Source organism: Lactuca sativa, chromosome 2, assembly GCF_002870075.4.
Source record: "Lactuca sativa cultivar Salinas chromosome 2, Lsat_Salinas_v11, whole genome shotgun sequence".
Lineage (NCBI taxonomy): Eukaryota > Viridiplantae > Streptophyta > Magnoliopsida > Asterales > Asteraceae > Lactuca > Lactuca sativa.
In genome coordinates, this window is record NC_056624.2 from 31,928,339 (window position 1) to 31,953,781 (window position 25,443).

General features: G+C 35.8%; 1 long non-coding RNA gene across 1 annotated transcript; it reads right to left on the reverse strand.

The window, feature by feature from the left end:
- Positions 1-15,242: 15,242 nt before the first annotated feature.
- LOC128132012 (uncharacterized) lies at positions 15,243-15,890 on the reverse strand. Its single transcript, XR_008229941.1, has 2 exons — positions 15,746-15,890; positions 15,243-15,491 (listed from the first exon to the last, which is right to left on the reverse strand). It is a non-coding gene; the product is annotated as an uncharacterized LOC128132012 (long non-coding RNA).
- Between the last annotated feature and the right edge of the window lie 9,553 nt (positions 15,891-25,443).

The following is a 25,443-nucleotide window of genomic DNA, read 5'->3' on the forward strand; positions in this document are numbered from 1 at the left end:
GAGGATTATGATTAGCTAATTTTAAGGGATTTCATATCTCCATTAAAGTTTGACATTTTTCTTTACATGTATAATACGTAATTTGAATGCAGTGTAAAGCTAATTGAAAAATAATTTCCTAAATCTTTGGAGATGAGTTATTAACAATTGAAGAATCGCATGGGCGTGAAAATCAGTCCACGAGTTTTTCTGTGAAGGACAAGTGGCAAGTAGGAGGTGAAAAAGAGAGACACATGGCATGCAAAATAATCTTGTATTAAGAAAATAGATATGGTATCAGACGACCCCTAGGTTTAATCCTAAGAAAACCCTAATCGATGTTCATGGCTCGTGCAACACCAGCTTCATCATCTACTACTCCATCTTCTAAACCAGAAAATTTTCTCACTTTCAATAGTATGGTTCATCTTGTCAGTACTTATAAACTTACTTGACCAGTTTAATCAAGCTGAGCCCATCCAAATCTGTTCTTATCTCTATGAACTTTGTGATGGTACCACCAAGCCACCACCCAAATCTATACCATCTCTTTCTGAAGCTGTTGATGTTGTTGTTGGCTAACAAACTTCTCAGCAAATATGATCTACCCTTCAATCCACCTTCAATCATACATCCAAAACATGGGAGATTAAACTCAAAGATGGGCCTCAATAACTTCGTTAAGGTGATCAATCTGTAGCTGAATACTCTATAAAAGTTCAAAATTGTGTGCAACCAACTAGCCTTCATGGGTCACTCCATTGATGTGACTAGCAAACTCCATTTTTCTTAAGAGGCTTAGATGAGTAACTTACTCAATTTGCATTCACTCATCTATCATTAACCGTACAGCCTTGTTTTGAAGAAATGGTTTATAAGGCCTTTAGCTTTGAGATATTTCATTTATCGATGTCACAATGGTCTTCTCCGCAAGTGGCATTCTACAACAACAATTGCATTTCCTCCAACCAATCTGGTCTTCCAAATCAGCAACCTCGCCATCCTAATTCATATGTCAACACTGGTAATTCCTTGCAGTCTGGTCATGGTGATAATCAACGAAATAATCATAGTAGACGCAACTATACACCTCAATGTTAGCTATGAAACATTGATGGCGACAAGGAAAATTCTTGCCCTCAATGTTATATCTCATATACTTCTCACAATACAAAAAATCTTGCAGAATCTTTTGTCAACTCCTGCTTTCTTTCTAATTCATTTGGTTGGTATGTTGATACAGGTGTTACTACTCACATGACACTTCAAGCATGTAATCTTGACATGTCATCCACATATCATGGTAATTCTAAAGTGGTTGTTGGTAATGGTGCTTCTCTTGGTGTATCTAATATTGGCTCTTATACACTTGCTCCTAATCGCAAACTACTAGATGTTTTGGTTGTACCACACTTAAGGAAGAATCTTTTATCTATTAGTCAATTGAATCGAGATTAACAAGTTCACATCTTTTTTTCTTGCAATCATTTTATTATTCAGAATCACAAGATAGGAATTTCGTTGATCCAAGGACAACCTGAAGGTGATCTATTTGTGCTTCAACTGGCTCACTAGACTTTCACTACTGCCCAATGAAGACACGGGCTTCATGGATCTCTTACTCTTTGGCTTGCTCAATTTAGCCATGGTCAACATTTTATTATTTGTATTTGAAATAAATAAGGTAACTTATCTTTGTCTAATCATTTCCAGATCATAAAATATGTGCACCTTGTCAAGTAGGAAAGTGTCATTGACTCCCTTTTATAGTTAATAAGAAACGTCTTGCATTCGTTCTTGATTTAATACATTGCAAACTTTGGGATCAACTCCTGTTACATCTGCACATGGTTTTCAATATAGGCATTATTTGTTGATGATTACTCCAGGTTTTCTTGGATCTATCCATTGAAGTGCATATCAGAATTTTTTAATGCTTTCAAGCATTTTCAAGCCTTGGTAGACAATCAATTCTCTAGAAAAATTAAGGTCTTTCAAAGTGATGGTGGTGGCGAATTCAAAAATGCTTTTCTTAGAGATCTCTTTCATGCTCATGGAATTCATCGTCGATACTCATGTGCATATACACCATTGCAAAATGGTCTCGCCGAATGAAAATATCGTCACATCATTGTAATGGGTTTCACAATGCTTTTTCATGCAAACTTGCATGCAAAATACTGCGTTGAAGCCCTTGCTGCTACTGTTTTTACTATAAATCACATGCATACTCCACAGCTTGATCATAATTATTATTATACAACACCATTCTAAACTATGGTTTATGTAAACTCTTTGGTTGTCGTGTGTTCCTATATCTTCGTAATTACACAACTCATAAACTTCAGTTGAGAAGAAAACATTGTATTTTCATTAGTTATAATGTCAATTACAAAGGTTATCATTGTCTTCACCCAACCACTGGCCACATTTACATAACTCATTATGCTCAGGTCAATGAGTTATATTCTCCCGATGATGGTTTCTCTAAACCTACTGGGTCTTTAGAATTTTCAAGCTTTACTGATCCACCTCCATCTCGTCCAGAGAAGCAACACTCTTGTGCTCCTATGCCACCACCTACACCTATGCCTATTATTGGCTCATGTTCTTTCTATCTAGATACTAATGGACATGAGGAGTCCTCTTCAACTTAGTTACATACTCATTCTAGTGAGTTTTCTATCCTAGCTTCATCCTCGTCATCAAATGATACTTCTCCACAGTAACTCGTTGCTCCAGTCACTCATGCTCAGCGAGGTGTCTATTGACCCAATCCTTAGTATACTACCTTGGCAAAAGCGCTTTATGGTTTGTCCTTACTCATGCAACTTCTACAAGCACCTAAGCCTAAAGGTTTCAAATAAGCTATTTAAATATCTTGGATGGGTTCAAGCCATGGATAAAGAAATTCATGATTTGTAGAAAAATCATACATTGGAGCTTGTTCCCCATCATTGGGGTGTCAATTTTTCGGATCCAAATGGGTCTATCGCACCATGTTTAATGCAAATGGGTTCGTTGATTGTCTTAAAGTCCGAATTGTAGCTCAAGGCTATACTCAGGTCCCTAGTTTTGATTTTAATTCTACCTTTATTCTGATAATTAAAGCATCCATGGTTCGTATTGTTGTGAGCTTGGATATCATGCATAAATGGACCTTACATTAGCTGGACATCAAAAATATATTTATCAGTGGTGTTTTGTTTAAGATAAGTTTCATGGAGCAACCATCAGGATATGTCGATACTTCTTATCCAAATCATGTATGTCGTCTTCGAAAAGCTTTGTATGGTCTAAAACCACCACCTTGTGCATGGTTTCAACGGTTCAATGATTTTGTTACTCGTCTTGGTTTTAAATATATTCAAGCCGACACATCCTTGTCTGTCCTTTGTAAGGAACATACCAATTTGTATTTACTTGTTTATGTTGAGTTCATGATCTTCATAGAGAAAAAATGAACCTTTGATCACATCCTTGATCGAAAAGATGAACTGCGCATTTTCTTTTAAAGATATAGGCAAGCTTCATTACTTTCTTAGTTTAGAGGTTAGTTACACTACTAACAGTCTATTTCTCAGCCAAGCAAAGTATGCTTCAAATATTCCCCTTTGTGATCAACTTCATGAAATCAAGTCTACTGCAACACCTATGGTCTCTGGTCAACAATTACGACGTATTGGAAATCCCTTCAATGACACTACCTTTTATCGCTCCTTGCTGGGTGCTCTCGACTATTTTACTATCACTCTTCCTATCAATTCATTCGCAGTAAATCATGTCAGGTAATTCTTATAGAATCTTACAAATGATTATTTTCTTGTTGTTAAGCGTATTCTACATTATATCAAAGGCACCTCATACTTTGGATTGACTTACTCTCGCTTTGAATCCTTATCTTCTCGCCTATTGAGATGCTGAATAACATTTGGACATCTTGTCCTGACACACGAAGATCATGGATATTCAATTTTTCTTGGTTCTAGTCTCGTTTTGTGGAGTTCGAAGAAACATCCTAACAGTCTCACGTTCAAGTTGCGAGTATGAGTATCATTCCCTTGCTAATGTTGTTGCATATATTATTTGTTACACATCTCCTGCTATGTGACAACAAGGGAGAAAAGTTCATTAATGACAACCCAGTCTCTCATAAACATGAAAAACATATTGAACTCGACTGTCATTTCACTCGTGAACTTCTTCAATAGGGGAAGTTGAAGACTCAATTCATTCCATCCCACTTTGACAACTTCACGTCCGTTTATTCCGCGCCTCCAATTAGTATCTCTCTACCTTAGAACAAGCCCGATCAAGAGAAATCAGGGTTGCTTCTAATCAACCTCGAATCACATCCATTCAACATAACCACTGTCACACCCCAAAACCAGAATGGCGGAAACATTCGGGGGTGGATGACTTCACGTAGTACCATAACAATTGAATATCGTAGAGAAAGTACACAACCATCACATATATAATAAAAACGTACATTGTTGCGTTATACATATATCCAAAAGAATATTACAATATGATGATATAAATGTTTAACGATAAACGTTCTTAACGTCCCTTCTTCCAAAAGTTGATGGTTACCTGTATTATTGGTTCCCTAAGAAATACAAGTGGTTTTGAAAAAGTGTCAACAATTAAGTTGGTGAGTTCATGAGTGTTTTGAGTTGAAAAGTATATCCTTTTTAGCAGCAAATCGGTAATTGAGGTTTTCAGAAAATCCAATATTTTCTATAAATGATTCGAAAAGTTTCCAGGGTTGGAATGCATTAGTATTTTTCGTACATGAATGATAAAGATAAGTTTGTATGAAAAATAATGTAGAAGACTGTAATGCATATATGAATCTCGTAAATCAGATTTGTTTTTATACTTTTTATGTGAGTTTTATAACCATACTATTGACACTGAATGCCTGTAACAACATTCTTCAGGTGTTGTAGTGTTATGACATTTGTCACCCCAGACCTGCCGGTCTAACTATAGATAATAGTTTAGGTGCAATGATACTTTAACGTGTAATGTACTTGTATTCCCCCCCCCCCCCTAAAACATGAAAAGAATTTGAAAGATAGGGGTATGAACTCACTCGTTTGGTTAGAAGAGAGAGAGGCTAAAGTTGAGCAGAACTTTGATCGCGGAAAGCTGCATCTTCGGGGATCTCGGTAGCGTAGATCTTTCGTCGGGGGCTCAGGTACGGAAACTGAGGTGTCGGGATGGTCTCTGGAGCTCTAGGGTGTGTAAAAGTGAGAGAGGATATGATAATTGTGTGCAAAAACCCGAAGCTCAACCTCTCTATTTATAGGCTGGAGGATCCTCATACGCGGGGCATACTACCGGAGTACGATGGGCTTACCCAGTACGCGGGGCGTACTTCGGTTACGTGGGGCGTAAAAATGCGTCACGGCTTATGACTCAGGTCTAGCTAGCGTAGAGCATTCGAGCCGATGGGACTTGACACTGGGTCTAGTACGCGGGGCGTACTCTGGGATTACGCGGGGCGTACTCTAGGATTACGCGTGGCGTAATCTAGTCTTCCATCTTCTAAATTCTGTAACTTTCGCATACGGGCTCCGTTTTTCGTGTTCTTTATATCCACGTGTAGGTGAGATTATGCTCTACAACTTTCATTTAGACTCCGTCGGCTAGTTTTGAATTTATTTTTAATGATATATTGTTAATAGGCCGAGACTACTAAAGTCCGTTAAAAATTCATAGTTTCATGATTCGACGTCGGTTTTTTTTTCTGTCTTTTTATCATTTTATTACTATTGTGGAGATCTTCAACTTCCGTTTAGGTGGCGATAGCTAAATAACACTCAATCTTCAATTCGAGTTTTTAGCCCTGTACTACTGTACAAAACTTAGGAAATTCGTAACTTCTTCATACGAGGTCCAATTTGGGCGATCTTTTTATGTATGTTTACAGTCTAACGAAATCTACATCTTTTGTTTAGTTACTTAAGGCTAAAATGCATTTTATTGAAATTTCACTTTTTACGTTACATAGCGTTTTAACGGTGTGTCGTAAATATATGAGTGGTTATAATTTATTCAATATAACCCGGTTTTGAACGCTCTTTATCTTTTTGGAAACCTTGGCACGATATCTAACATTTGATGTATCCAACTTAGATATTTGAACACTTTATTTTTGAGGTTAATTTAATTGACTCCAAATAATTTTTGTTGTATTTGACTTTTGAGCGTTACACTGCTTTTGGGAAATATCGGGTTGTCACATCATCCCCCCGTTAGGGGAATTTCGTCCCGAAATTTAATCTAAGATAGAGTTTACAGATTTAGGAAAAAGGTGCGGATACTTTTGTTTTATCTGGTCCTCGCGTTCCCAGGTGTATTCAGGTCCTCGCTTGGTGTTCCAGCGGACCTTTACAATAGGTATGCAACTTTGTTTAGTCCTTTTTATTTCCCGATCCATGATCTCTACTGGTTCTTCCACGAATTGGAGATTATCATTTATTGCAATTTCGTCTAGCGGGATGACAAGGGTCTCATCAGACAAGCACTTCTTTAGGTTTGATATGTGAAAGGTAGGGTGTACGTTGTGGAGCTCCTGAGGTAATCGAAGTTTGTACGCCACTGGACCGATCCTGGCAAGGATCTCGAATGGTCCGATGTCTCTTGGGTTTAGTTTCCCACGCTTTCTGAAGCGTATTAACCCCTTCCAGGGCGAGACTTTTAGTAGGACTCGATCTCCAACTTGGAATTCCAAGGGTTTTCGTCTGTTATCCGCGTAACTCTTTTGTCTATCCCTTGACGCCTTCAGGCGTTCCCGGATCTGAACAATCTTCTCCGTAGTTTCCCTTATGATTTCTGGTCCAGTGAGTGTGTGGTCTATTGCTTGTCCTCTTGCTAGTTGTGTGTCCCCCACTTCGGCCCAGCACACAGGTGATCTGCATTTACGGCCGTAGAGGGCTTCGAATGGGGCAGCCTTGATACTAGTGTGGTAGCTATTGTTGTACGAGATCTCGAACAAGGGAAGATGGGTGTCCCACACTTTGCCAAAATTGATTACGCAAGATCTCAACATATCTTCTAGGGTTTGTATGGTTCTCTCACTCTGGCTGTCAGTTTGTGGGTGATAAGCGGTACTCATGTCTAGTCTTGTTCCTAGAGCTTTTTGTAGTGACTGCCAGAACCTTGAGGTGAATCTACTATCTCGGTCTGAGATAATGGATATGGGCACACCATGTAGTCGTACAATTTCTCTGAGGTACGTCCTAGTTAGCTTCTCCAATTTATCCATCTCCTTGATCGGTAGGAAGTGCGCTGATTTAGTTAACCTGTCGACGATCACCCAGATGGTGTCGAGGCCGCTTGCTGTCCTGGGTAGTTTGGTTATGAAATCCATGGTTATACATTCCCACTTCCATTCGGGTATTTCTGGTTGTTGCAACAATCCTGAGGGCTTTTGGTATTCTACCTTGACCTTAGCGCACGTCAGACATTTACTTACATAGATAGCAATTTCGGCTTTCATGTTCGGCCACCAGTACAACTTCTTGAGGTCGAGATACATTTTATCGGAGACGGGGTGTATGGAGTATCGTGTCTTATGGGCTTCGTTCATGACGACTTCTCTAAATCCTCCAAACTTTGGTGTCCAAATCCTATCCATGAAGTAATGAACTCCATCATTCTTGACTTCAAGCTTCTTATCCATTCTCCTTAAGGCTTCCCCTGCCACATTCTCAGATGTTAAGGCTTCTATTTGAGCTTCTTTGATTCGTGTGGACAGGTGTGAATGGATTGTCATGATTAAAGACTTCACTCTGCGGCCCGAGTATTCCTTCTGGATGAGTGCATCGGCCACCACGTTAGCCTTTCCGGGATGATATCGAATCTCGCATGCATAATCATTTAGCAGTTCTACCCACCGTCTTTGTCTCATGTTGAGTTCTTTCTGGTTGAGGATATGTTGGAGGCTTTTATGGTTAGTGAAGATCGTACATTTCGTGCCGTAGAGGTAGTGTCTCCATATCTTTAGAGAGAAGACGACTGCTCCTAGCTCAAGATCGTGCGTTGTGTAGTTCACTTCGTGCGTCTTTAGTTGCCTTGAGGCATAGGCGATGACCTTCCCTCGTTGCATCAGGACACACCCGAGTCCTTGGTTTGATGCATCGCAATAGACCACGAAGTCCTCCATTCCTTCTGGCAAGGTTAGGATGGGCGCACTACATAATGCTCGTTTTAGCGTTTGAAACGCGGCATCTTGTTTTTCTCCCCAGTCGAAGGTCACATTCTTCTGAGTTAGTGTGGTGAGTGGCATGGCAATCTTGGAGAAATTTTGTATGAACCTTCGGTAATACCCGGCGAGTCCCAAAAATTGTCGGATCTCTGTAGGGGTTCTTGGAATCGTCCAACTCTCTATTGCCTTGATCTTCTAGGGATCCACATGTATTCCCTCCTTGCTTACTACGTGACCTAGGAAATTCACCTCCCGAATCTAGAATTCGCACTTTGAAAATTTTGCGTAGAGCTTTTCTGTCCTCAGTGTTTCCAAAACCTGGCGGAGATGTTGGTTGTGTTCTTCCTGGCTTCTAGAATAGAAGAGTATATCATCTATGAACACGATCACGAATTTGTCCAGGAAGGGACGACATACTCGGTTCATCAAGTCCATGAACACCGCTGGAGCGTTTGTCAATCCGAAGGGCATTACTACAAACTGGTAGTGAACATAGCGTGTTCGGAAAGCTGTTTTGGGGATGTCTCCTTCCAGTACTCGTAGTTGGTGATAACCAGATCTTAGGTCGATCTTTGAGAAGTAGCTCGCTCCTTGTAGTTGGTCGAACAGATCGTCTATGCGTGGAAGGGGATATCGGTTCTTGATTGTGAGTTTGTTCAGCTCCCGGTAATCGATGCACATGCGAAAAGATCCATCCTTCTTTTTCACGAACAGGACCGGTGCTCCCCATGGTGAGAAACTCAGTCTGATGAAGCCCTTGCTTAGCAGCTTGTATAATTGACTGGACAGTTCCTGCATCTCGGCTGGGGCAAAATGGTAAGGCGACTTTGCTACTGGAGTAGCTCCGGGGATTAAGTCGATTCTGAACTCAACTTGGCGTTTTGGTGGAATTCCTGGAAGATCTTCTGGGAAAATTTCTGGGAAGTTGCAGACTTCCGGAATGTCTTTAATGTTCTTTGGCTCTTGTTTCTGGTCTATTACGTGGGCTACAAAGGCATGGTATTCCTTGCGAAGATATTTTCGTGCTTTGACGCAAGAGATGATTTGCAAATTTGAACTAGGTTTGTCTCCATATATGATAAGAGTTTCACCGTTGGGAGGATTGAGACGAACGGCCTTTTCATGGCAAAGAATGTCGGCATGGTGAAGACTCAACCAGTCCATACCGATGATTACATCAAAACTTCTTATCGAAATGGGCATAAGGTCGATTTGAAATAAGTGTTCGTTTAAATTTAATGTGCACCCTACGTACATATCAATTGTGCTTTCTGTTTTTCCATTAGCCATTTCTACATTGAATATTTTATTGAGTGGTTGGGGTCTTTGGTTAAGTAGGTGTTTGAATTTATGACTCATAAAACTTCTCTCCGCACCGCAGTCACAGAGTATGCATGCATAAATGTTGTCGAGGAGAAACGTACCCGTAACCACTGTTGGATCAGTTATTGCTTCATTTTGACCTATCGCCAACACTCTCCCAATACCGCCAACATTCCTTGTCTTGGGGCAGTCCCTCTTCAAATGCCCAGTTTCTCCACACCCATAACATGCTTGGCTAATCCTAGTACCAGGAACTTGAGTGACTGGTCACGCTGGCGCTTTACAGAAACGGGCAGTGTGCCCTTTCCTGTCGCAGTTCTTACAGTGCATCTCGCAGCAATTACCGTGGTGATGGTAGTTGCATTTGCTGCACTTGGGCAGGTTCCCTACATATTGTTTTGTTGGCGCCGGGGTAGTAGGAGTTGTGGCGGGAGCAGTAGCAGCATGAACCGCTACCATTTGTTTCTTTGAAGGTTCTTGCGATGTTTGCCCCTTTCTCTTGTTCCAAAATTTCTTCTTGCTGTTGTTGTTGGCATTGTTATCGTTGTTGTTGTTCCCTTTGGTTGGTTCGGCTAGGATAGTCGTGACTCCTTGGCAGACGCCATGATCAACGAGAGATTGCGCCAGTTACTTGGTGCTGTCGAAGGTCATGGGCTTGGAAGCTAACACACTTCCTCGAAGTTAGGGTGATAGTCCCCAGATGTACCTCTCCACGTTTTAGCTTTCTAGAATCAACATCCCTGGACAAAGTGTTATCAAATCACTAAACCTGTTGGTGTAGCCTGCGGTGTCCGAGCCTACCATCGAAAGGCCCCACAGTTCCTGTTCAAGCTTCTGAATCTCGCCTCTTGGGCAGTATTCTCATAGAAGCATTCGTTTCAGGTTTTCCCAACCCATGGAGTTCGCCACCACTAGGGTTAGTGTCTTGACGTGGCCGTTCCACCACGTCAGTGCGCGTTCAGCGAAAGTAAAAGCAGCAAATTTTACTTTGCTTTCTTCAGGGCATGCGCAAATTTCGAATATGGCTTCCGTTTTCTCTATCCATTGGCACATAGCCAATACTCCCCCAGTCCCATAAAAGGGAATAGGTTTTCCATTGGTGAAGTCTTTGTAAGTGCATACTCCGGAACGGCCTTGGCTTGGGCCACTTGTAAAGCTGTTTATTCCTCCTCCTGACCCATTGTTGCTCATTTGAGCCATCGACGCGGGTACAGCGGCTGTTACAGCAGTTTGGAACATAGATGCATCCATAGTTGGAGGGGGTGGTGGAGGTGGTGCTGGAGTTGGGTTTCTGCATGTTGATCTACGAGGAGGCATGTTCTGGTAAAGAAAATAAGAACGAATACTATAAGTTTCTAACGTTTTGACAATCGTGTACTAGAGGGTTAGTTGTATCTTGTAATTTGTTTTGACTTTAGTTTTTGGTCTCAAAATAGGTACAACAATTTAGTTAATTCCATAAGTTTCGAGAGGTATATAAAGAAGTACTTCATATTTATATATATGTCACACCTAAGGTGTGTTACATTATGCTTCTAGTTTTAGGAAAAATTTGACCTATCTAGATGTCTCCGTTTACAGATACAAAAGAAAATAAGGGAAAAACTTTATCCGAGGTCCTAGTCTATATCAAAATTGTTGGAGCTGAGCAAGTTCTACTTGCGGGGTGTTGTACGTTTGGAGTTAGATTCGGCATTTGACCGCTTGACTCCCATCAGGCGCCTTTCAAGATCTGCTTGTTGTTCCTTCATTTCTCTTATTTCTGCTAGTGCGTTCACCATTTGATTCTGAAGCGTCCCCGTGTAGATTTGGGTATTTTCGTGTAGTCCTTCCAGACGACGGATGTTTGCGGCGTTACCCTAAGTAGCAGCATTGATCTCGCGAACTCTGGCTGCTTGCTGGTCCGCATGGTAGTTCTGGGTAGCGATAGTGCCCACAATAACAGGAAGTGCTCGATCAGCTGAGCCTCCCCCACTGACATTGTAAAAATCTCGACACATGCCGAAAGGAGGGCGTACACCTAGTTGGCGGCTCCAGTTGTAGAGATGGCTTCCCTAGATGGGGATGGGTCCTGGGTGATATCGTCTGACTTCGGGAGGATAAGGAGCAGGAGGTTCGATCACTTCCGGTTCGGAGTCTATCCCACTAGAAATTTCCACGATCTCCCTGTCGACTTCGAATTCTTCTCCGACTTCGACTTCGAATTCTTCTTCGACTTCCTCCTCGAACTCTTCTTCGACCTCTTCTTCTGGGTCTTCCTCCGGGTCTTCTTCTATCCAGCCGCCGTTACCTTGGTTTAGGTAGTAGGGGTCTCCCGGTGAAGGAAATCCGACCATTTGTCTGTACTGGGATAGAAGTGTGAGATTTTTATAAGAAAAGAAATTTATATTTAACGACATCCTACGTTTAACTATATCTTACGGAGTGCAAGTTTTTCATTGTACTATTATTTATAACAATAGTCCTTTAGTATTTCAAATTAGCGAATCTCATATAATTTTTATAAGTTTTTGGCTTGTTGACTACTACAACCATTCCTCGACGTACATTGGTCAAATCCAGGATAACTATAGCTGATCAGGCTATATTTATTATTGATTTGATTACATACCCCAAGGCCCAATCGTGGTATCGCAACTTTCCTTAATACTTTTTAGAAAAAATTTCATGATACGAGACTAATACATGCGGGTAAAAATATATATATTTAAAAGAAAATATACTTTTATGAAAATGTTTTGTCAGAGGATTTTTGGTTGCCATTGTATTTATAGTTTGTATATCTTATGTGGTTCGATATACTTAGTTCACTATAAACAATGCTTTGATACCAATCTGTCACACCCTCAAACCAGAATGGCGGAAACATTCGGGGGTGGATGACTTCACGTAGTACCATAACAATTGAATATCGTAAAGAAAGTACACAACCATCATATATACAATAAAAACGTACATTGCTGCATTATACATATTTCCAAAAGAATATTAAAATATGATGATATAAATGTTTAACGATAAACGTTCTTAACGTCCCTTCTTCCAAAAGTTGATGGTTACCTGTATTACTGGTTCCCTGAGAAATACAAGTGGTTTTGAAAAAGTGTCAACAATTAAGTTGGTGAGTTCATGAGTGTTTTGAGTTGAAAAGTATATCCTTTTTAGCAGCAAATCGGTAATTGAGGTTTTCAGAAAATCCAATATTTTCTAGAAATGATTCGAAAAGTTTCCAGGGTTGGAATGCGTTAGTATTTTTCGTACTTGAATGATAAAGATAAGTTTGTATGAAAAATAATGTAGAAGAATGTAATGCATATATGAATCTCGTAAATCAAATTTGTTTTTATACTTTTTTATGTAAGTTTTATAACCATACTATTGACACTTAATGCCTGTAACAATATTTTTCAGGTGTTGTAGTGTTATGACATTTGTCACCCCAGACCTGCCGGTCTAACTATAGCTAATAGTTTAGGTGCGGGATTGTCAATCCCGTATAGATCTATACACAAGTATCACGCTCTCCCTCCAAGAGATTATGGTATATAATACAGGACTTTGAAATGCATACATAAGTGTACGTTGAAGTTTGAATACCTCACATTGCTTAGTATAAATAGATTTACAATAAGAATGACTTTACTTCTTTTGAAAGTGTTTCGTTTTTCAAGATGTATATGTAAAATATACGATTGACTCATTAACTATACCCATTATAGTTTTTCAGAAAGTATGTTCCATTTGGTGAAAATAACTTGGTGATATAATAACCCTTTATACATAAATATGTTTGTATCGATATTCAAAGATAGACATTACATTTATGTTTCTAAAATGATACTTTAACGTGTAATGTACTTGTATTCCCCCCCCCCCCCCCCTAAAACATGAAAAGAATTTGAAAGATAGGGGTATGAAATCACTCGTTTGGTTCGAAGAGAGAGAGGCTAATGTTGAGCAGAACTTTGATCACGGAAAGCTGCGTCTTCGGGGATCTCGGTAGCGTAGATCTTTCGTCGGGGGCTCGGGTACGGAAACCGAGGTGTCGGGATGGTCTCTGGAGCTCTAGGGTGTGTAAAAGTGAGAGAGGATCTGAGAATTGTGTGCAAAAACCCGAAGCTCAACCTCTCTATTTATAGGCTGGAGGATCCTCGTACGTGGGGCGTACTACCGGAGTACGCTGGGCGTACCCGGTACGCGGGGCGTAAAAATGCGTCACGGCTTATGACTCAGGTCTAGCTAGCGTAGAGCACTCGAGCCGATGGGACTTGACACTAGGCCTAGTACGCGGGGCGTACTCTGGGATTACGCGGGGCGTAATCCAGTCTTCCATCTTCTAAATTCCGTAACTTTCACATACGGGCTCCGTTTTTTGCGTTCTTTATATCCACGCATAGGTGAAATTATGCTCTATAACTTTCATTTAGACTCGGTCGGCTAGTTTTGAATTTATTTTTAATGATATATTGTTAATAGGCCGGGACTACTAAAGTCCGTTAAAAATTCATAGTTTCTTTATTCGACGTCGGTTTTTGTTTGTCTTTTTATCATTTTATTACTATTGTGGAGATCTTCAACTTCCGTTTAGGTGGCGATAGCTAAATAACACTCAATCTTCAATTCGAGTTTTTAGCCCTCTACTACTGTTACAAAACTTAGGAAATTCGTAACTTCTTCATACGAGGTCCAATTTGGGCGATCTTTTTATGTATGTTTACAGTCTAACGAACTTTACATCTTTTGTTTAGTTACTTAAGGCTAAAATGCATTTTATTGAAATTTCACTTTTTACGTTAAATAGCGTTTTAACGGTGTGTCGTAAATATACGAGTGGTTATAATTTCTTCAATATAACCCGGTTTTGAACGCTCTTTATGTTTTTGGAAACCTTGGCACGATATCTAACATTTGATGTATCCCAACTCAGATATTTGAACACTTTACTTTTGAGGTTAATTTAATTGACTCCAAATAATTTTTGTTGTATTTGACTTTTGAGCGTTACACTGTTTTTGGGAAATATCGGGTTGTCACAACCACTCTGATACCAAGTGAAGTAAAATAGGATAATTAAACTAGGACAATTTCTTTTTTGCAGAAACAAAACGAAAGAGTGGACATAAAATATAAGAAGAAATAGTTACTTTGTTTTCTCATGAAGTTAAAAGAAACAGAAGTATAAAACATATGACGATGGACACCTAATTTATACCAAAAGAATTACAATCCTAATATGATACTAAAATAAAAATAGATAAAAACTCAAATAAGGAAAAGTAAAGTTTCCTAAATTGCCCTTCATTCAAAACGTGCTTATGAATTTGTTCGGAACAAATTCGATTAATCCAAAATCCACTAAAAGTTTTCCTCGGCCCTTTTTTACCTTTCGATCCAAGCTCGGCGTTGGACCAAATCCCATGATTCGCTTGAGGGATGGTATTAAGGATGATAGCAACTATCATACAAATCCTTCAAAAGATTAGATTTATTTGTTTCCTAGTTTATTACTCTTGTACATATCTTTTTTAATGTGTAATACTTTTTGCAATCGACAATTATTTTGATGTGTAATACTTTTTGCAAACGAAAATTATTTTGATGTGTAATACTTGATTAGCATGTCCAAATAGAATACACGTATAAAACGACTATTCACTGGTATCAACACAGAATCTAGATGGAAAAAAAAAAAAAAAAAAAAGGCGAAGCAAAGAAAAAAGGTACTAATTTTTAATAGCTTTATAGAATTATTTGGTAGTTTTATTGGACATCATGATGCCAAAAAAATGGTTTACAAGCAATAACCCTTAATTCGAAGGGCTAAGAACTAGTTGATCATGACAACAACACCTAGAGAAAGGCCATTGTTTTTTGCATGAACCAGCTACAAAACCTATAGTTTTGCAAAGTTGTAAGCAATTTTCTTCCGTCATTGCAACACAATATCCAACGCATGATTCTTCAAGAGCTGTATACACGTGTAAATTAAATCAATACATATTTTTCATTGTATTTATTTTTATTTCTATTCATCCTTCTACCCATATTAAATAATGACATTTGTCTTTAATTTCATTAAATATGACACATGTTATGTTATCATTTAACATTGTTAAAAGGATGAATACAAAAGGAATGTTGGAGGATACTTATTTTTTTTTTGAAAATAGCATGGCCAAATTTTTTTTTTTTGATAAACTAAAAAACAAAAGAAAGCCATACCTAAAATCGAAACATCTGTCATGCAAAGAAATACTAACATCAAAACCAGAAGAGAACTTTTCATTGTGAAGGCCATTTGTTAATTTTGTTTGATGCCCGAAATTCCTTAATCTGTCTTGTAAGTAGTCATGTAGAGAGTTAAGAAAGGGTCATCGTTGATCTTGTTGTGGCGCTCCTTAAATAGTCATTCGAGTGTGGCATAACAGCTTATTTACACCATTAAATTACATTATTAATGCGGGTTCCATTCCTAAAATACGGTTAATATATATATATATATATATCAAATAAGAAAGAAAATTTTGATAGGAAGGTAAGAAATTTTTTTATACGCATATTTTCTTAACTAAAAATGAAATTAATCATTAGATGACTCAAAAATAAGATTATTCACAAGAAAAAATTCTGAAATAAACACCTTCATGATTCATTTTTAGGTAAATCAAGAAAAAAAATTCATTTTTATGACAATTTTAGTGAATATCAACAAAATCATATAAAAATGAATCATTGAAATGTTTTTTCGGGATTTTTTTTTGGTGAATCTTGTTATTATTGATTCATTTGTTTTTTTCGCCAAAAAATAAGTCGAAAAAAAATTTCTTACCTTCCTATCAAAATTTTTTTTTACCGGATCTATTTATATATATATATATATATATATATATATATATATATATATATATATATATATATATATATATATATATATATATATATATGAGAGAGAGAGAGAGAGAGAGATTTTGATGGCTAACAAAATTTGTAAAAACTTCTTGATAATAGGGACTAGTTGTGAAACCTGTATAATATACGAGTTGATTAAAACAAAATGTTAAGTACGAACGATTAAATAGAAATTTTATTTGAATTTTAAATTGAAATAAGTGAAAATTATGAGAAAAAATATGCAAAAAATAAATTAATTAAAATTATAAGTTTAGTGTCTACTAAACGGGTTAATTATAACAAAATATTAAATATAAAGTAAATCAATGATATATTGAAAATGAAAAATTAAAGTTTAAAATTTGATAGTCATTATAGTAGGTTTAATTTATTGAATTTGAAATTTAAAATTTGATAGTCATTATAGTAGGTTTGATTTATGGAAAGTAAATCAATGATATATTGAAAATGAAAATCTACTCTAATAAATGAAAATGACTTTGTCACACGTCCTTCTCTCATAAGATTAACCACATGTCATTTTGTCATAATTTGAAATATATTTATTTTCCACTTGTCATTACTTTAATTTTCATTTTCAATATATAATTGATTTACTTTCCATAAATCAAACCTACTATAATGACTATCAAATTTTAAATTTCAAATTCAATAAATCAAACCTACATGTGGCAAAGTCATTTTCATTTATTAGAGTAGATTAAGTTCCTTTGAATTTGACTTTGGTTTTCATCAAACTAAAATAACAAAAAAAAAATCATTATAAAATTAAAAAATCAAATTAAACTAACAAAAAAATAAGATTAATTACCGCGACTACCTCTTGACAATAAATTGATGTCGACGCAGTGTCTCTTTGTGACGAGGAGTGAATCAAGTCCATTCTTGTGCGACTAGTTTATTTGTTTAGTGTCTATTCGTTAGCAATCTAAAATATATCGTAATTTTAAATAAAAATATCATAAAATATATTGTAATATTTAAATAAAAGTACACCTTCGGTGCATATCTTAGCCATTAAATGCCATAATTAATCATATCTTTAACAAACTAAACTTCATTTGTTTTTGTTACAACATGTACAGACTAGTTCTCATATGTTTCATTGATGCCATCAACTTGAAATTTGACACAATCCTCTTTAATTGATTTCCAATGCACGATCGTTTCCGAGATTGGCCATGTTGTACCACAACCCACCGTCAATTACAATTCAGCAACCTTGATAAGCAACTAACATGCGGCCCTGATATGCAAACAAGACAACATTAATTAAAAAGATAATTAAAAAGATGAAAATTCCAAATAGCGAGGACTGTAGGTTATTAAATATAATCCCAAAAAACAACAAAATTCTAGTGTAAAATTATGTACAAATTGTAATCTACAGGCAACAAAAAAACATGTCAATCTAAATTCAACGGAATGAAATATGCATTTGTTTTTTAATTTTCAAATAATTTAAAATCAAATAAAATGCTAAAAATTTAATACAGATTTAAAAAATATAATATATTACATGTATAGGTGGATAGTCGATACACGGTCCACCGGACCCATAACTAGAGTTACGAAATATTGTGCTGGTGTAGACCGATGGTACCAAACATTTACTGTGATCGTGGTTCAAATTTTATATTTAGGGTAATCTAATCCGGGGTACTTGGCTTTCCTCGGTTCCATTTCAGTTTTAAACCCACACATTAATCAAATCCTTAGCTAACCACAAGTCTTGTTATATAAACATGAATTTGAAATATATTTTGATACTTGAATCGATGTGGGATTCAAAGTAGACATCAAATGAAGTATGAGGATAGCATGCTTGTATAAAAGACAAAAATTGTTGAGTTTACATATGTTTGAAGATGTGGTATAGAATAGCTGGGAAAAAAAATAGACAAGGAAAAAGAATTGGAATAGTTGGGAAAAAATAGACAAATGATATGTAAGGAAAAAGAGTTGAACCTAAGAGCTTTACTTCAATAAACCAATACCTTAACCGGTAGATCTAATATTTGTTTTGTGTTATAACTAAAGGGATGTGTATATATACATTATATTGAAAAAAATTAAAAGATTCGTAAACAAAAATTACACTACCGAAACTTTTTTGAGGGGTATCCCGGGCTACCCCGGGATCCCCTTGGATCCGCCTATGCCACCATGAACCATAGTATGAACCATAGTATGACCTTTGATCTCGCATCGTGTGTGCTCGGGTCCTAAATATCTAACTATTGAGTCTTCTTTATTTAGATCATAATTCCCATATATATCATTCAAAACATAAAACAATTAACACCATAACTGAATAAATAATTTATGATCAAAATGTTACAAATCAATCAATTTGTATTCCAGTTTGAACAGTTTATAGTCAAAATACTTGTGTAAAGCAGTCTCAAACTCAAGATCTTTAGTCGGTAAGGAATACTCAATAACACAAACAATGAAACTCTCATTTCCTTTTATGCCTTCACAACATTTTATATTAACAATGTCAAAATATTCGAATTGTTGCCTGAAACATGAACATTATGGCATGATTAAAGTTTTACATCTAGCTGGAGGATAACGAACCCCGATATTGAAGCTAAATCTACAATAAAAACATCTTTTGAAAGTCATCCTAATGAGCAATGTATATAGTTATTGACACAAACTCATAACACATGCATAGTTCTTAAGGAAGATATATGTAAATAGGTTTCTCTAAATAATATATCATGATGGATAACACCGTCAAATGATAGATTAAACATAATAATATTTAAAATACATATAACTAAAAAATGATATGATGTAAATAATCCACTTTAATAAATGAAAGTTTTTTGCCACATGTCATCTTCATTTTTATTTTAACACTTGTCATTTTGTGAGAATTTTAGAAATTTTATTTTCCACTTGTCATTTTTTAGGGATTTTCGTTTTCTTAAAATAAAATTTCATTGTAATGGGTTTTATAAGGAAATAAAATCATCCTATTAATTTGGTAATAAATTCTCATAAATACTTCAAACGATTTAATTTTTTTGCAAATTTTTAGAAAATTACATTATTTTGTTATGTAAAGTATTACATTATAAAATATTTCATATTTATATATTGATATAAAAATTTTATTTTTTGATAAACGCGTGTATTACACGAGTCTCACACCTAGTTTATTATCAAAACACTATAAATCAATCAATTCAGTGAAGCAATTGAAATTGTTTATGGCCCAATTTTTTTATGATTAACCCAAGTTATGATCCAATGCTACAAATAAGGTGATAAACAAATCAATGATATAATCTAATCCAAAGAGTATAAAAAACCATGATACGCGTTAACTCGTTCTAGAACCCAAAATACCTAAACCAATTGGACTCGTATCGAGAATACCTGAATCTTGGATAAGACTAATTTGTAGACCCAATGCACCGATCATTGAAGAATTGTCCAGTGTTCCGGTTTTATTACTCATATATATATATATATATATATATATATATATATATATATATATATATATATATATATATATATATATATATATATATATATATATATATATATGAAATTGAGAATGCAAACTTGGTATACGGAATCTGCCTTTGATGGTCTAATAATAAAGATTAATAAATCTTAGTGGATTTAATACAAATTTAATAAATTATCAATACAAAAATCCCTATCCTAATAAATAAGTAGAATATGTCCACGTGTCACTCTCTCAGCCCCTTAAATCGTGTTTTCCCGCTCAAATTATTAAGTGAATTTCTGAAAATACCCATTGGTCGATTCAACTCACGTTTGAGGATTATTAGGAACGAGTTTTGTGTTTAAAATGGAAACAGATTCCTCCATTTTACTTATATCTTCTCCTGTTTTTTCTCCTTTTAAATCTGTGGAGTTGTAATCTCCTAGAAGATATAACCCAAATCTCCTTAAATCGGATATATATCATCAATACAAATTAGTATATTACTTCCTTCTTTATTCTTTATCTCTCCCGTTTCTCACTATAACCAGAGGACTAAGAAGGAGAAGCCGAATTTTTGTAAAATAATTATTGCTAAGCAATAGCCAGAACAGATCATGATTGATCTCTTCCAGGAGATTACAACTCCAAAAGCTTCAATTTTTGAGATTCCGACGAGGCTGAGCGCAGATCCGAGCATTGTTGATCTTTCGGTTGAAGGATGTTGTTTTAAACCCCCATTTTTATGGTAATCATCGTTGTTTTTCGTCTCCATTAATTTCCTTATTCTCGAGCAAATCCAATCAGATGTAAACTTTAATCGTTGATCTGTTAATTAGGGTTTCATCGAACTGTTTTGGAGTTGAAGATGGAACTGTTTTGAAAACCTTCAATCATCTCCTTCATAGAAATAGAAAGGTGGATTTCATCGAACAGTTTAACAAAAAGCTTCTTGTGAAACAAGAGAATGAAAATCTTCAGATTCTTGATGTAAGAATCTATTCTTTTTACCTATTTGTGAATAAAACATTTCAAAGATCTTGACACCACTGTTTATGTATTTGTTTAGGTACGTAATTCTGAGTTAACATAAGTGAGTAGAACAGAATTCATGACACCATCAGCATTCATCTTTCTATATGAGAATCAGCTGTTCTTGACATTCAGAAACAAAATAGTTGTTGTTTGGAATTTTCGTGCGGAGCTTGTGACATCATTTGAAGATCATTTATTATGGCATCCAGATTGCAACAACAACAATATATACATCACAAGTGATCAGGATCTTATTATTTCATATTGTAAAGTTGATTCAGATGATCCTTTAACAGAAGGAAATGGTAAATAAATTACTACACTATTTCACATATTCATTACTCTCTTTAATAATCAACAAATTAATATTTTTATGAATGGTGCAACAGCAGGATCGATCAATATCAGCAATATTCTAACAGGAAAATGTCTAGCAGATCCAAAGTTTCACTATTTCAGATAAATTTAATTGATTTGCTTGGCAGTTATTCCATCCTAAGTCCTTCCTTTCAACCTTGGGATTCAAACTCGAAACCATTATAGCAATATACTTAAAAATAAAAATAATTGTTATGCGTGTTTTTGTTCAACTGTGTTGTTATATGTGTTACATTTTCTGGAATAGTAGACGGTGTCATATTATAGAGAAAGTGCATTTTGGTCCTTTTATAGAAAAATGAAATTTAACAATAAAACTTTAGAAAATATGCAGAAAAATAGCATTGTACTTTATAAAAATATGGTTTTTAAATTTTTTTATAAAGGAAAGTACAATGTTTTGCTGTGTGACTATGTGTTGTAAAAAAAGTTGCAACAAATGTGACTGTTTTGCCCTTGCTCAGAAAACTAATTCTAACTAAAAAATCAACATGTAACCCTTGGTCCAAAACTACTTAATAATAATCATATTATTAGCAAATTATGAAGTTTTTACTTTTACCAAAATGTGATATGTGCAAATGGTGGGTTAAAAAGAAAAGAAAAGGTTATTTTCGTCTTTATTTTGGATAAAGGACATTTCGGTCCTTTTTCGCAAGATTATCCTAAGTAACATTGTTGGCTGTTTGTTGTTACTTCTTCTGTCTAATTTCATTGCCCTCTGAAACTTTGTTTTTTGCTCTTACAACTATAACTCATTTCAACTACTATTCTTATTTAAGCATTGTACTTTTTAAGTACATTGCCATAATTTAGTTTTAGTTTTCAAATGAACTCTTAACAGAATCTTATTATGACTTTTTTTTATGTGTAACTAAAAGATGAAGTTGATTAATGAATGTACTTTCATTTTACTTTTTATATATATTTTGGTTAAACATGAACTATTCCTACAAATGCGTATTTTTTTTTAAAAAATTACCATAATACCCTTTTAGCTCTAAATTGCATTAGAATTTGATTTCCCGACTTTGATGTGCTATGATTTGGCTGCATACCCTATTGTAGACTCTAAAAATAAAAGTATCTATTTGGAACTTGCTACCAAGGTAAGATTTTTACCTATGATGTTCTATTGGTTGTCTCTATTTAAGTATACATCTAGGGGTTAGCATATTGAATTGAGTTTTAACCACCCTTATTTGTTTGGATTCGATGTGTTTCTCAATGACAAAAGACAAAAAAAAAATCAATTTATAATCATTTTTTCAAAGTTGAAGAATTATTTCTAATGATAAACCAACCAAATATCTACAATGTGCCAAAAATTATTAATTAATGTTTAATGTCTACATCATTATTGTCATCATCTTTTATAAATATTCATCTTTTATAAATATGTAGCTTTTTATTTTATTTGTTTATTTATTGAAACAGTTAATTTATTCATTATAGTTTTTTTGTATTTATGTAAAATTATTACTAAAAAACATGTAATTCTTAACAATCTATATTAATTTTTTTTAATAAACCTGTGTAATACACGGGTCTTACACCTAGTATATATATATATATATATATATATATATATATATATATATATATATATATATATATATATATATATATATATATATATATTTGTGTATTGATAATTTATTAAATTTGTATTAAATCCACTAAGATTTATTAATCTTTATTATTATACCATCAAAGGCAGATTCCGTATACCAAGTTTGCATTCTCCATTTCATGAGTTCGTTAATCATTACCCGTGATCACATCTCTTTTTATGTGTTAGCTGATTTCATTATATTGAGAGATTAGAATGGGCCGAGGAAAAACCCAAATCTAAGGGAGAAAGAGATTAGATTACCCATATCGGTCATGGATGAGGATAGTGATGGAGACAACATTAGACACTTGGGAAGGGGATAAGGATGGTTAATCCTGCCCCATCCGTGCCCCATTTTCATCTATACTCAAATCACATTTGCTGAATACATTTTGACCAAATATATATTCTTTTACGTGATAAAACCAATATTTTAAGACATCATTTTTTTTCATTTCTCTAAATCAAATAGTGCAAAAGTATAAATTTTCAAGTTTGCAAATGATTAAAATTTCAACATAATTAATACTATTAAATGGGAAGTGTTAGTTTGCATTGGTGTTTGCAACCATTTTTCTCCAACACAAATGATAATATGTTAAAATGTGTCTCCGTTGCTTCTCGAAGAAGGAACTATACTGTCAATTGTTTCAGCAAAGTATATACAAGAATGAAATAATCATAAAACTTGTTTATGAGAGGACGGATACTATTAAAAGAGAGGCCTCGATTTATCAAAAGGTATAGTTAAAGGGATAATGACTTGAGAGTGTAATATATGATTGCTTTTGATCACAATTTTTTTTTTCATGATCTAATAGCTCTTTAACTTATTGATTCGTGTTGATTTTTCCCTTCCGACTGCTTATTGTCAGTTTCAACGGTTGAACCGATCCTAGTTGTACTTTTTATCCTATGTGGAAAATAAGGTGGCATGTAGGGCTAATTAATAAGGATGGTATTAAAAGAGGGACGTTAGTGGTTCCTTTATTGTGCCCTAATACCCCGATGATGGCTTCCTCTTACAGCTTCTCATCGACCCTCGATCGTTCAAGCAATAAATCAATAGTAAACAACACAAAAGCTTATGATTGTAGGTTCCCTGCATGTATTTTAACGTCAACAATACTAACGAATGCAAGGAGACATTTCATGGTGTGCAATGAGGTGTGCAATTTCATTTTAATCTTCCCACTTTTCTGGATCTGTTATTCCTAAATTTCTTTGTCTTTTCTGGATTCGTTATTCCTGAATTTCTTCATCTTTTTGAATTGTTTGTTTTGAAGGGTAAATGCAAATATTGGAAGTGGTTGGATGTAGAACCTGCACAGATGCCTGTAATCGATGTGGTGGAGGGAATGAAAGAAGATTTGGTAGCATTGAAGATAGAAGTAGATAAAGTGAAAGAAGACATGAAATAAATGAAGAAGGAAAAGTACGTTGATGCCACTGCAATGATGGAAAAATTATACAAGTTTACCATATGATTTCTTTTGTTGATCATTGTGTATATGATAATGTAACGACCCAAAATTTTTTGTTTAAATAATACTAAGGTTATCAACGATTTATAATATATCATAGAATCGTACGTCATAAATCCCAAAAGTTATAATAGATGTGTCATAAAAAAAGTATTGTAACAACATAACATAGTATCTAAAATAAACTCCCAGGACAAAAGCTGAAGCTATGGTGTGTGCAATGCCATCATCCCGAGCTCTTCCCTTTGCTTGCGGAAGTACCTAAAACCAAAACTGAAACTGTAAGCACAAAGCTTAGTGAGCTCCCCCAGACTACCACATACCATACAATAACATATGAACACATATTGGGCCTTGCCCACTGCATCGGACCGAAGTCCGGAAACTGCATCGGACCGAAGTCCGAAACTAACCAGGGCCTTGCCCTCTGCATCAGACCGAAGTCCGGAAACTGCATCGGACCGAAGTCCGGAACTGACTGGGACCTTTTCCCCTGCATCGGACCGAAGTCCGGAACTAACTGCATCGGATCGAAATCCGGAACTGACTGGGACCTTGTCCCCTACATCGGACCGAAGTCCGGAAACTAACTGAGCATAACATAGCAGAGCATAAACATATCAACTAGCATAAGCATACATACTGCATAATGTATCGGACCGAAGTCCGGAACACATAACACAAAACATGCTTGAATCACAAAGACATCAAGAAATCTAACTACTGCATCGGACCGAGGTCCGGAACTACTCCTAACTAAACGGGCCGACATTGTGGCTGTAGACCCATTCCTACTGGAAGGAAAACTCACCTCGTAGTGCTAGCTGCTGAGATGCTAACTCTAAAAGTGGCTGACTGCTGCTCCGGAATTGACCGGCTACAAATCCCAAAAATACTATATGAATTACTTGCATATGCCCTCAGGGTAAAATGACTATTTTACCCCTGGTTAAAGTCAGCTCCCTAGTCAAAGTCAACTTCCAGTTGACCGGACTCGCCGAGTCAGGGCACAGACTCGCTGATT